At 33.4% G+C, this 11388-nt stretch overlaps 1 long non-coding RNA gene across 1 annotated transcript; it reads right to left on the reverse strand.

The window, feature by feature from the left end:
- Positions 1-420: 420 nt before the first annotated feature.
- LOC307154601 lies at positions 421-4457 on the reverse strand. The gene is made up of 8 exons (XR_013820399.1): positions 4113-4457; positions 3296-3560; positions 3011-3085; positions 2387-2466; positions 2198-2306; positions 1913-1987; positions 1098-1182; positions 421-994 (listed from the first exon to the last, which is right to left on the reverse strand). It is a non-coding gene; the product is annotated as an uncharacterized lncRNA (long non-coding RNA).
- Between the last annotated feature and the right edge of the window lie 6931 nt (positions 4458-11388).

An 11388-nucleotide genomic window follows, 5' to 3' on the forward strand; every position in this document is an offset into this window, starting at 1 on the left:
AATGAAGAGATGTGAACACTGAGCTCTTTGACTTTCCTCAGTGTTAACTGCTGTCAATCTCTCTACAATTCACAGAGTTTGCATTCATATGCATGCATTGCATTATTACATTGCATTATTACAGCCAGGCAGAGGTGGACCGTAACAAAGCCTACATTTACTTGAGTACTTAAGTACACTCTAAGAAATGATATGTTGGCTTTAATTAACTATTTTATGTCAACCGGTCCCACATAACTGGGTTATGTTGGATTTATGTAACATTATTTATTTCAATAAACTTAAGTTAATTACATAAGGTTAATCCAATGCCGTTTAGTTGAATAAGGTTAACAGTCTTAATTTTGTCCAAAACAATTAAGTTAATTAAGTTCAATTATCCTAAAATTAATATTTTTACATTCAACCAACACAAATAATCCAGTTTCATTATGAGTTTATTCAATGAATACATTCACTTTTTCTTTTTTTACAATTTTGTTTACATTTTTACAAACATTTCCAACGTGAACATGTACACAATATTTACTCTGTAAAGACTGCCTTCACTTTTCAAGAAAATAATTAAATAAATAATTTTAAAAAAGCATATTGCCTTTAGGTGAAAGGATTTATCAATCATTACTTATAAAGGTGTTCGGCAAAAAAAGCAGCAAACAATTTATCAGTTGTTTAAAACAAGACTATTATGCAAAGGAATGTAACATGGTTGATATTGAAACAAAAGTACTGTAACAGTCAACAGTGCAACATTATAGAAAGCGCAGAAATGTTCCTAACCTCAGATTTCAAGAGTTTATTTTTCAGGCGTAAATAAGACCTGGCATCGAAGAACACACTTCTGCACATTGTTCAGGTTGTCATGTATTTAGATGCCTCAAATCATGATGCCAACATATTTGTAAGGATCTGTAGCCTCTGCTCCTTCATGTTTGACCACATAGATTCCTAAGGTGGTCTTGCGTACTGAGGTTAGGACTTCATGTTCAACATCCTAAAAAAATACATAAAGTAACAATTAACAACAGATCAGGGGTGAAAGGGATAGTTGATTTTAGAGAAACATCCAATATTTTTTATAAATGTAAATAATTTACCATGCACTCCTTCACAAGGTTTGAGAGGGCCAGGTAAACAGCAAGTGCATTCAAGATGAATTCACCTTTTCCCAGTGGTGTCATTCTGAACAATGAGACAAATAAGCAGTGTTCAGAAGAATTAACACAAATTATGCCAAAGTTATTTCTACAAGAGCCAAAAAAAATATTATCTGCAACTGCATCTGTGAGGGCCTCAAAATTCAGAGAACCAGTACAATAAAAGTAATAAGTGGTTCTAAACCAAAAGCTTTGCTACAGAAAAGCCATTAAATAATCTTGGATGTCAGAGCTGTTCCAATTGTAGGTGCATAAATCACAAATCTGATGCTGCTGAGAAATAGGGTAAAGAGACGAACAAGCTCTGAAATTAAGACAGAATTAATCATGTACATATTAACATTCCAGAGCTTATATACAAAAATTCAAGGGATACCCAAAAGTTCTGTATTTTTTTTTTTTTACTGACATTTATGTCATTAAAACTCCCAAAGTCTTTTTTCCTGTTTTTCCTGCTCATTTCTGTCATTACAATGACAGTCAATGGTGAATTCTTCTTCCGAAGCTTCAATAGCATCAAACAATTGCATGTGACTTTAGAAGCTTCGGAACAGGAACTCACAGTTGACTTTAATTGCATGGACAGAAATGAGCAGTACAACCACATAATTTACCTTTTTAGTTAGAAAAGCGAAAAATAAAAGGGATTCGGTGACATGAAGCAGAGTAAATGATGTTCATCTTTGGGTATACTATTTTAATCTATAGTGAATTATTGTCAGATAAAAAATGATGAAGAATATAACAGAACATACCAGATCCATAACTGATAGGATGCTTATGATCTTCTTTACCGCTGTTCCTTCTGTCTTTTTGAAATTTTTGAGGAGCTGGGTTCAGAAATGAACAAAAAGGACAAATCAGGTTGGTTGCTGATAAATTTGAGTCTTTACAATATTATCATATACCAAGACTAACAGTATTTCTTTAACAGCATTTATCTGAATTACATCTAAAATACTTCAATTTATAATTTGGAATTGCATACAATAACCATCCAAGTAATTCATCACAGATGACATTACATTATAAAGACTTACCTCTAAAGAGTGCTGGCTATCTGTTATTAAATTCAGTGACGAAACGCAGATCTTCGATCATCTCATGTCTCCTGTGCGTAAATGTTCTGTCCATCAGCACCTTGATAACCTGCATAATTATTGAGCATATGTGGGACCACAGCGAATTCCATGTTTTAAAACTTTGTCTGTGTCCATCCATGTACCAACCTGAAGTGTTTTAAAAGCTTAGATCTGGATGTTTGAGAAGAGCCACAATCTATGCACGTCACATGCAGGACTCCAAAATTCTGAGGAAACAAAAATGAAGATGTGAGTCAAATAATAATAATAAAAATAAAAAAAAAATTAAAAAAAACCTGTAGTAAAATTATTTTGGATGACCTAATATTAAATAGAATTAATCATGTACATATTAACATTCCAGAGCTTATATACAAAAATTCAAGGGATACCCAAAAGTTCTGTATTTTTTTTTTTTTACTGACATTTATGTCATTCAAACTCCCAAAGTCTTTTTTCCTGTTTTTCCTGCTCATTTCTGTCATTACAATGACAGTCAATGGTGAATTCTTCTTCCGAAGCTTCAATAGCATCAAACAATTGCATGTGACTTTAGAAGCTTCGGAACAGGAACTCACCGTTGACTTTAATTGCATGGACAGAAATGAGCAGTACAACCACATAATTTACCTTTTTAGTTAGAAAAGCGAAAAATAAAAGGGATTCGGTGACATGAAGCAGAGTAAATGATGTTCATCTTTGGGTATACTATTTTAATCTATAGTGAATTATTGTCAGATAAAAAATGATGAAGAATATAACAGAACATACCAGATCCATAACTGATAGGATGCTTATGATCTTCTTTACCGCTGTTCCTTCTGTCTTTTTGAAATTTTTGAGGAGCTGGGTTCAGAAATGAACAAAAAGGACAAATCAGGTTGGTTGCTGATAAATTTGAGTCTTTACAATATTATCATATACCAAGACTAACAGTATTTCTTTAACAGCATTTATCTGAATTATATCTAAAATACTTCAATTTATAATTTGGAATTGCATACAATAACCATCCAAGTAATTCATCACAGATGACATTACATTATAAAGACTTACCTCTAAAGAGTGCTGGCTATCTGTTATTAAATTCAGTGACGAAACGCAGATCTTCGATCATCTCATGTCTCCTGTGCGTAAATGTTCTGTCCATCAGCACCTTGATAACCTGCATAAGTATTGAGCATATGTGGGACCACAGCGAATTCCATGTTTTAAAACTTTGTCTGTGTCCATGTACCAACCTGAAGTGTTTTAAAAGCTTAGATCTGGATGTTTGAGAAGAGCCACAATCTATGCACGTCACATGCAGGACTCCAAAATTCTGAGGAAACAAAAATGAAGATGTGAGTCAAATAATAATAATAATACAAAAAAAAAAAAAAAAAAAACTGTAGTAAAATTATTTTGGATGACCTAATAAGCTTACCAGATGCTACAGTAGATGCCATCTTACTCGAGTCAGTGTCAAACGTGTTTATTGCCATATGCCCATGCATTCTGTGTTTCAAAAGTTTCAGAGTTATTATTTGACATTAAATAAAAATGCTCAACATTAAGGAAGTTATTAAAATTTATACTAAAACTAGATACAACTGCTGTATTGGGGCACAACATGGAGAAACTCTTCTTAACTAGCAATTTTATAAAAAAAAAAATAAGGTCATTTGCCATTTTTTGTATGGGTGAATTCAAATATTATCAAAGTTCAGCAAGTTTAAAAGATCACATAAGAGCTAAAAAACGCTAGCAGCTAACAACACCACTTGAGGACAAGTGCTAAAGCAACTTCAATAAATACCAACAAAAACAGCGATTGACTATTCTAATTTACTGACAGCCTCAATATTAAAGGATAGGAAGTAAAATAACTCACCTTTTGGTCCAGATAAATACAAAATGTTGATTGCAGCCTCCGTTTGAGCATGACTTGATTCCCACAAAATGGAGAACGAGTGCTAAGAGATGAGCTACGCATTAACGTTCTTTGAAATATTTGCGCATGCGCAAATATAGCTCCACCTGTTGACCAAAGTGCGGTACTGCAGCGGTAACACAACTGCATTTCGTTAATTTAACTTAAGTGAGTTGTGTAAATTTGAGAAATGACTTTTTCTAATTCTGTCAACACAACTGTTTTAGTTTTAATGCACAAACACAAGAACATTATTTAATTTGAGCATAGTTACATTTCTTTGGTTCAACAACAGCCATGTTTCATTTTTTAGAGTGTACACTTTTTTACTTAAGTATTAGAAATTTTTTACATTAACTTCTCTACATTTGAAAGACAAATATCATACATACTTTTTACTTCACTACACTTCTGTCAAGGTCCTTGCGTAGAAAGTAGCAACGTCAGTCAGGGGATGATTTTGGTTGCAGGGGTTGCATTTTGGTTGGAAAAGAAAGTCGGATTGACGTCAGAACCCGACTGGTATTGGTTTCTGACGTCAACCTGATTTTCATTTTAAACCACAATACAACGTCTGTCCAACGTTGGAGATCGACCTCAATCTGATGTTGGATCAACCTGATTTTCATTTTTTAACGTTGGGTTTGGTCTTCTAAATGCGAATTGTGTTATTGTTTTGGAGCACAGCTTATAGGCTAACATATTCATACTAAAAGCCAAAAAGATCATAAAAAGATCATTTTCATAGAAACTTTAAATAGGGAACTATTTGAGAGAACAGACATTTGGGTGTCCGAAACCATTGTGGACGTTGAGTGCACTTATTCAATCTCACATTCAATCCCATACTGAAACTGTGTTCTAGAAACACGTTTGAAATTGTGACCAGTGTCAACATAATACAATCTAATTACAAGTGCTTCATTTTTGGAATCTGATTATTCATTATTTTATGTTATCAGTTACTACCATATATGCAGTGTTGGGTAAGTTACTCTAAAAAAGTAATTAATTATAGCTATTAATTACATATTCAACAGTGTAATTAGATGATGTATTATACTCCCTCGACCAGACATGAAACTGCTCTTTTAATTATTTCAAATAAATAATATAAAATTTCATAAATTATTCTTGTACTGACCAAAGTATTTAAAGTGAGAAGGTTACATTAAAAACATTAATTTTAACATTACTGATTTAACATACATTTTAACATTAAATTTTGATGTTAAATCCACTGTTGTTCTATAGTGGTCTATAAAGTAGCCTATTAAATGCAATTACATCATCATTTACTATTGTTTCTTTTGGTTTAAAATTTCCATACAACTATGATATTAAATATGACTTCACAATATAGGCTAAGCAGAATATTTTACATAAGCCAAAAATGTTTAGGGAAGGAGGAGGCCGGACAGCGAACGTTCAACATAACTTTAATCCACAAATAAACACATAAAAGAAAATGAAAGTAGGGCAGCCCGTCACGGATGACATAAACAAAACGCACGGTAAAGTCCAGGCCTGGTCCTCTCTCATCTTGCTCCTCGTCACTTCTCCTTTTATTCTTCCAGATGTCCTTGTGTGTGGCTGGTCTATATATATATAGACCTATATATGTATATAATGTCTGTAATATATATATATATATATATATATATATATATATATATATATATATATATATATATATATACATATATCTAAATGTTTTTCAAAATATGTTTCACAGTAAAATGAGTCATACAACATGATGGTGACAGAATTTTTATTTTTGAATGAACTATAACATTAAAACGGACACACAAAAGCATACTGTTTTTTGCTTTATTGTATTTAGTTAACGGTCAAATACAGGGCAAAAGACAGCATCTATTCATTCTTGGAGACTATTGATTCCCAAACAGGTGTATGTAGATTTTGATGTTTTTTAAACAAATTAAACAAAAATATGTGACAGAAACAAAATGTGTATTTACTTGTGTGACTTTTAATGATAATTCTATATGATATAATATGAGACAACAGAAAAACGTTAGGTTTGGTGCTGATAAAAGGAACTTGAGCATTACTGATGGGGCTTTGCAGGCTGGAAAACACTGGCTACATACAAAATAATCAAGAAATTAAGAATGGCACAGAATACTCGCACTAGGCTACAGTATATACTTTTTATTAGGCCACAGATACATTTGCAGAGATTTATTTCAGGCATTGTTGTTGACACACTGCAGTAGTCATCTGTATTCACAACTATAGGCTACAAATCAAATCAAACTATTAAAAAACAAAAAACAAACACTGTATTAGCCTAGAATATATGGCATTATTCGCTCATTGTTTGCTCTGCTGAGAATGTCTGTAATCAGTCGGGCAAAACAGCTCAGACAATTTATTATATTACACAAACTATGCGTTGTTTTGAATACGTGAACTGCTTAACATTGAAACTTCATTACCTTTTCGAAATAATCCATTAAAACAAGTTGCGTTTTGAGGAGCGTGCAAAGTTTTCAGTTCCACACGTTCTCAAGGACATGCCCACAATAGGGGGAAATATCATGAATATTCATGAATACTGCACCCACTGGGATGGTTTTTCCCAGGAACTGAATATTACACAACACCGGCCTCGCTCCTTTCCCACAGCTCTCGGCATCGCCCTGCTTGCCACATCTTGTTTTTTTCTTTTCTTTCAAAATTCACTCGAACTTTGGGACTGAAAATAAGTTACAGTGAATCATAACCTGTACATCTGCAGTGTGCTTTCCTCTGTCATCTGAGACTGTTTGTAAATCTTGGCTGGCTGGAGAATAACAGCACGTTATCTGTGAGATGCACAGCTGTTGACCCATCTGCTGTGTGACAGACAGGTCTGTTAGGAAAATATGAATGACAATGTGAAGTCATTATGTGTGGTTAATATGCACATGGTCTGAGACCAGCCCCACCAAAACCAAACACACTGATATTCATTATTGGAAAAAGGACCAGTAGATTTTGTCTTATAAGATCATTGTAATAGAAGTCAATTCAGGGGGTCTCACCATCAAATCTAAAACAATATGGTTACACTGACACACTGGTAAAATTATTTGTATTAGGCTATTTTATGTGGATAACACTGGGTATTTTAGGGATAATGTTTTAAAATTAAGTAGGGTTTCATTTCTTCTTTAAAAAACTGGAATTAAAATGAAACCCATTGGAATTTGGCCAATGTGTTTTCACTCTTTCGTAAGATTATACATGAAGAAAAAAAAAAAAAAAACATTTCCCAGAGCAAATGTTCTTTAAACATGAATCCACTAAATCCAGACTCTAGTCCAGAGTGTCTGTTTATGTTCTTTAGAGCCTGGATAGTTCACAAATTCTGTCATGATCTCAACCTCATGTGGTTCCAAATCTTTCTGTGGAAATTATTGGGGTCACTGTTATTTTGGTATCACTTTACAATAAGGTTATTGGCATTAGTTAACTTACCTACTTTACCGTTATTTTTTTAAAACCACTGACTTTTAATGTATACAGACAAAAATAGTTGAATGATGATTCACTTTTGGGTGAACTAACCATTTAAAGCTAAAGTGTGTATACATATTTTAACATTAAGGATTACACAAATTTCATTTAAAGTCAGCATGAAACGGAAGTAGAGACAGTCTTTTCATCCCTATTGTGACGTAGCCTATAGCTGCGTCCCAATTCAGAGGCTGCATCCTTCGAAGGCTGATTGCGTCACCGTGGCACGACGAAGGCTGTCACAATTCAAAGGTTCCTCCAAATGCGGCCTTCGTTTCCTGTGAAATTATGGATACAACAGATGGATCCTCCGCAGCCTTGTTTCCCCCAGAATTCATTGCATGCCAGTGAGAAATGATTTTTTTTTTAGAGAAATTGCCGAATTTTTAAACGTAAAAGTATTGGGTTCAAATTTCTAATGATACAAATGTAAAAATAAAAACTTTAAAGCAGTTCAAATGTTGACATATCTTAGATGCGATTATGTATAGTTTATATTCTTTATCATATGGGACAACGGTGAACATATTTAGACAGTTTGTGAACCCTGTTTTGTTTAATATGACTTTCTGGTTTGTCCAGAACAAACGTTACTGTTACTCATCAACGGCAGCTGTCACAGTTGCTAGGCAACAAGAACAATCCTTTGTATGCTAGACCATCCCATTTAACAACGCTCAGTCTGACCTTCGAAGGCGTGGCCTTTGAAGTCCAAGTCCTTGGAAGGATGCAGCCTCTGAATTGCGACAGCTAATATCTGAGTAAAAGCTTCTCGAACAAGGAAAAAATGTAGGGCAGGACTTAATTTTTCCATGTTGAATTGTTTGGATGGTTGGATCATTGTGGTTTGCTATTGCTGTGATGTCATGTGAGTGACAGGTTGTCCCACCCTCGAGCCAGTAAACACGTCATCAGAGAAGAGATAGCGCTGCAAGAGGGAGGGGAATATTCCAAAATAATAATCATAAATGTTGATTTCATGGTGACTTTAACTGATCACTAACTTCAGCCTTGTTACTGTAGGTATGAGTGTGTTTGTGTATAACATGATCCTCGTCTCTCAGTCGGGTTCTGACTGTCTGGCAGTGAAGGTATGCTGACTAACCCAGCTGATGGACTGTTTACAGTATCATTTTACCGCATGCTATAGAGGCAGGGGGGCGAGAACAGTGTGAACCTGTGGCCTATGACGCTAATAACCATCCACTATTACCCTCTCCACTGGTTTTGTTGTTTTTGATAAAAGATAAATCATTTTTTCAAAGCACTTGGTGCTCTTGGTATCAAATTATTTACTGACACATGAGTATATATTTGATATCAGTGGGTAATACGCCTGTATTTGAGCAGTTTGACTTTGTGGGAGAGTGACACATTTGTTGGTGAGAAGGTCAAGTGTTCCGCTGTAAGAAACCTGGAAGGGAACCATCTCTGCTAGTATTACAGCACTCTGCTGATTTGTGTTATCAACTACCATGTTTCCATATTGGTGATAAATCAAAATGCTAATAACACAGACTGTACCTTTTACTGCATTGTGTTTTTGGGCAGCTATAGATATTAATTTCATTTAGGTGTCATGGAACCATTTCATATTTAGATTTGGACTGCCATCTACTTAGACCTTTGCCAGGTTTTTTTTTTTTTTTTTTTTTAATGGTGCAAAACAATATTGTATTTTAACCATATCTAAAGTTATTTATTGTGTTTAACAGCAATTTTGTGATGAAAATGAAAATTTAAACATCACTAGTATTTTATGCATCCTAAATACGCACAAGAATTTGTAATAATTGAGATTTTTTAAAGCATAATTAGCATATTAGAATGATTTTTGAAGGATCATGTGACACTGAAGACGGAGTAATGATGCTGAAAAATCAGCTTTGACCACAGGAATAAATTACATTTAAACATTTATTCAAATAGGAAACAGTTATTTTAAATTGCAATAATAATTCACAATTTTACTGTTTTTACTGTATTTTTTAAATGCAGCATTGGTGATTATAAGAGACTTCTTTAATATAAATATAAATATATATATAGTATTTATTTTACTGTATATTTTATGTAAATTACTGATTTGATTTACAATTATGTAAATATAGAAACAATCATAGTTTAAGATTTAAAATGAAGCCAACAAAATTATATATAACGGTATGTGATTTTTTTTTTTAAATAATGAAGGCAGTAAAAAAGTAAATCTATATGTACTGTAAAACATTTTCAAATCAGTTTTAATTTAATAATAATAATAAAATGCTCAAATGTGTTTGTTTTAATTTTCCACTGTGAAACAAGATAGCCCATGAAGTTGAGGAAACATTAATCCAATTGAAAATACAAATTTGATTACTAACCTAAAACTTCCCATGCAGACACAATCTTGATCCCTGAAACCACAACAAAATATGCTTATATAAAACCTGAACCAGATTCCTGATATGCAGAGGGTCTTTTGAACTCATCCCAGGACACATTTGCCAAATTAACCCGTGTCCTGTCCCCCACAGAGACCTAAGACAGATGAAGGTAATCAAATCCATCCCACCCTCTCCGGTCATGTCTTTCCCATTCTGAGAAAAGACCTGAAAGGAGGATGCATGAATTGTTTGGGTACATCACCATCACAGGCTTCCTTCCTATGATTCAGAGGGGAGGATATGGGCCATGTTATTACAGACACACCCAAAGTGAGACAGGACAGAAGGACAGACGCCCACTGTCAGTACCACAGCCTAAGAATAGCAAGGAGGATAGCACAATGAACACACAATGGCAAGTGGAAGAAGGGGTGCATACTTCCAACGGTTAGCGTCGAGACTCCTTCATTTGTGTATAGCATTCGCTTTGATATTATTATTTTTATTATTAAATAAAGAATTTTGATGCAACTACACCACTCTAAAAACAGATGGTTCTTTAACCCTCTGGTGCTCTTCAATCATTTTTGACTGAAATATTTTACTTTTTTTCTTTCTTTTTTTTCTTTACCGGAATGATATGAAACATGGTAAAGGTTGCGGCACTTATGTGAAAAAATAAAATAAAATAAATAAAATCATGGACATTATTTGAGAAGAAAAACAAAAACAACAACAACAAAAAAGCATTGGAAACGAATGGAAAGCGAATTTCACCTAGTGGGAACGTTTGGTACTGCGCCCAAACAAAATCTTACTGAAAGCAAGCGTTTTTGAGATATCAACCTCATATTTGGAACACAGCTTGTTTAGATTTATGGCTTTGATTTTCTCACAGTTTTAGAGTAAAACATGTTTTGGAATATATATATATATATCATTTAAACAATTTAAGCATTTTTTATTAATTTTTCATTATAATGAACTTAAACTTCTATATATTTTTTGTTTCACTTTTTATTTTTATTTTTTTTAATTTTTCACTTCAGCAATAATCTGCCAAGTGTCTTCTTTAAAAAGAAAAGCTCCGAAGCATTCAAGATTTCTGAGTTTGAGTGTTTTTTTTTTTTTTTTTTTTTTTTGGGGTCTATGCTCAAAAAGAGATTAACAGGCAATAAATGGATCATAACTATTCCATAAATTTAGTAACAAAATCCCCTAAAAATACAAAATATTAAATAATTAAAAAAAAAAATCAAACTAGAATACAGAATATATAGCCTATTCAAATTGTAACAGTCAACTGTTACATCAACAATATTCAATGTTACATTAACTGACAA

Source organism: Squalius cephalus (genome assembly GCF_949319135.1).
Source record: "Squalius cephalus genome assembly, chromosome: 2".
Classification (NCBI taxonomy): domain Eukaryota; kingdom Metazoa; phylum Chordata; class Actinopteri; order Cypriniformes; family Leuciscidae; genus Squalius; species Squalius cephalus.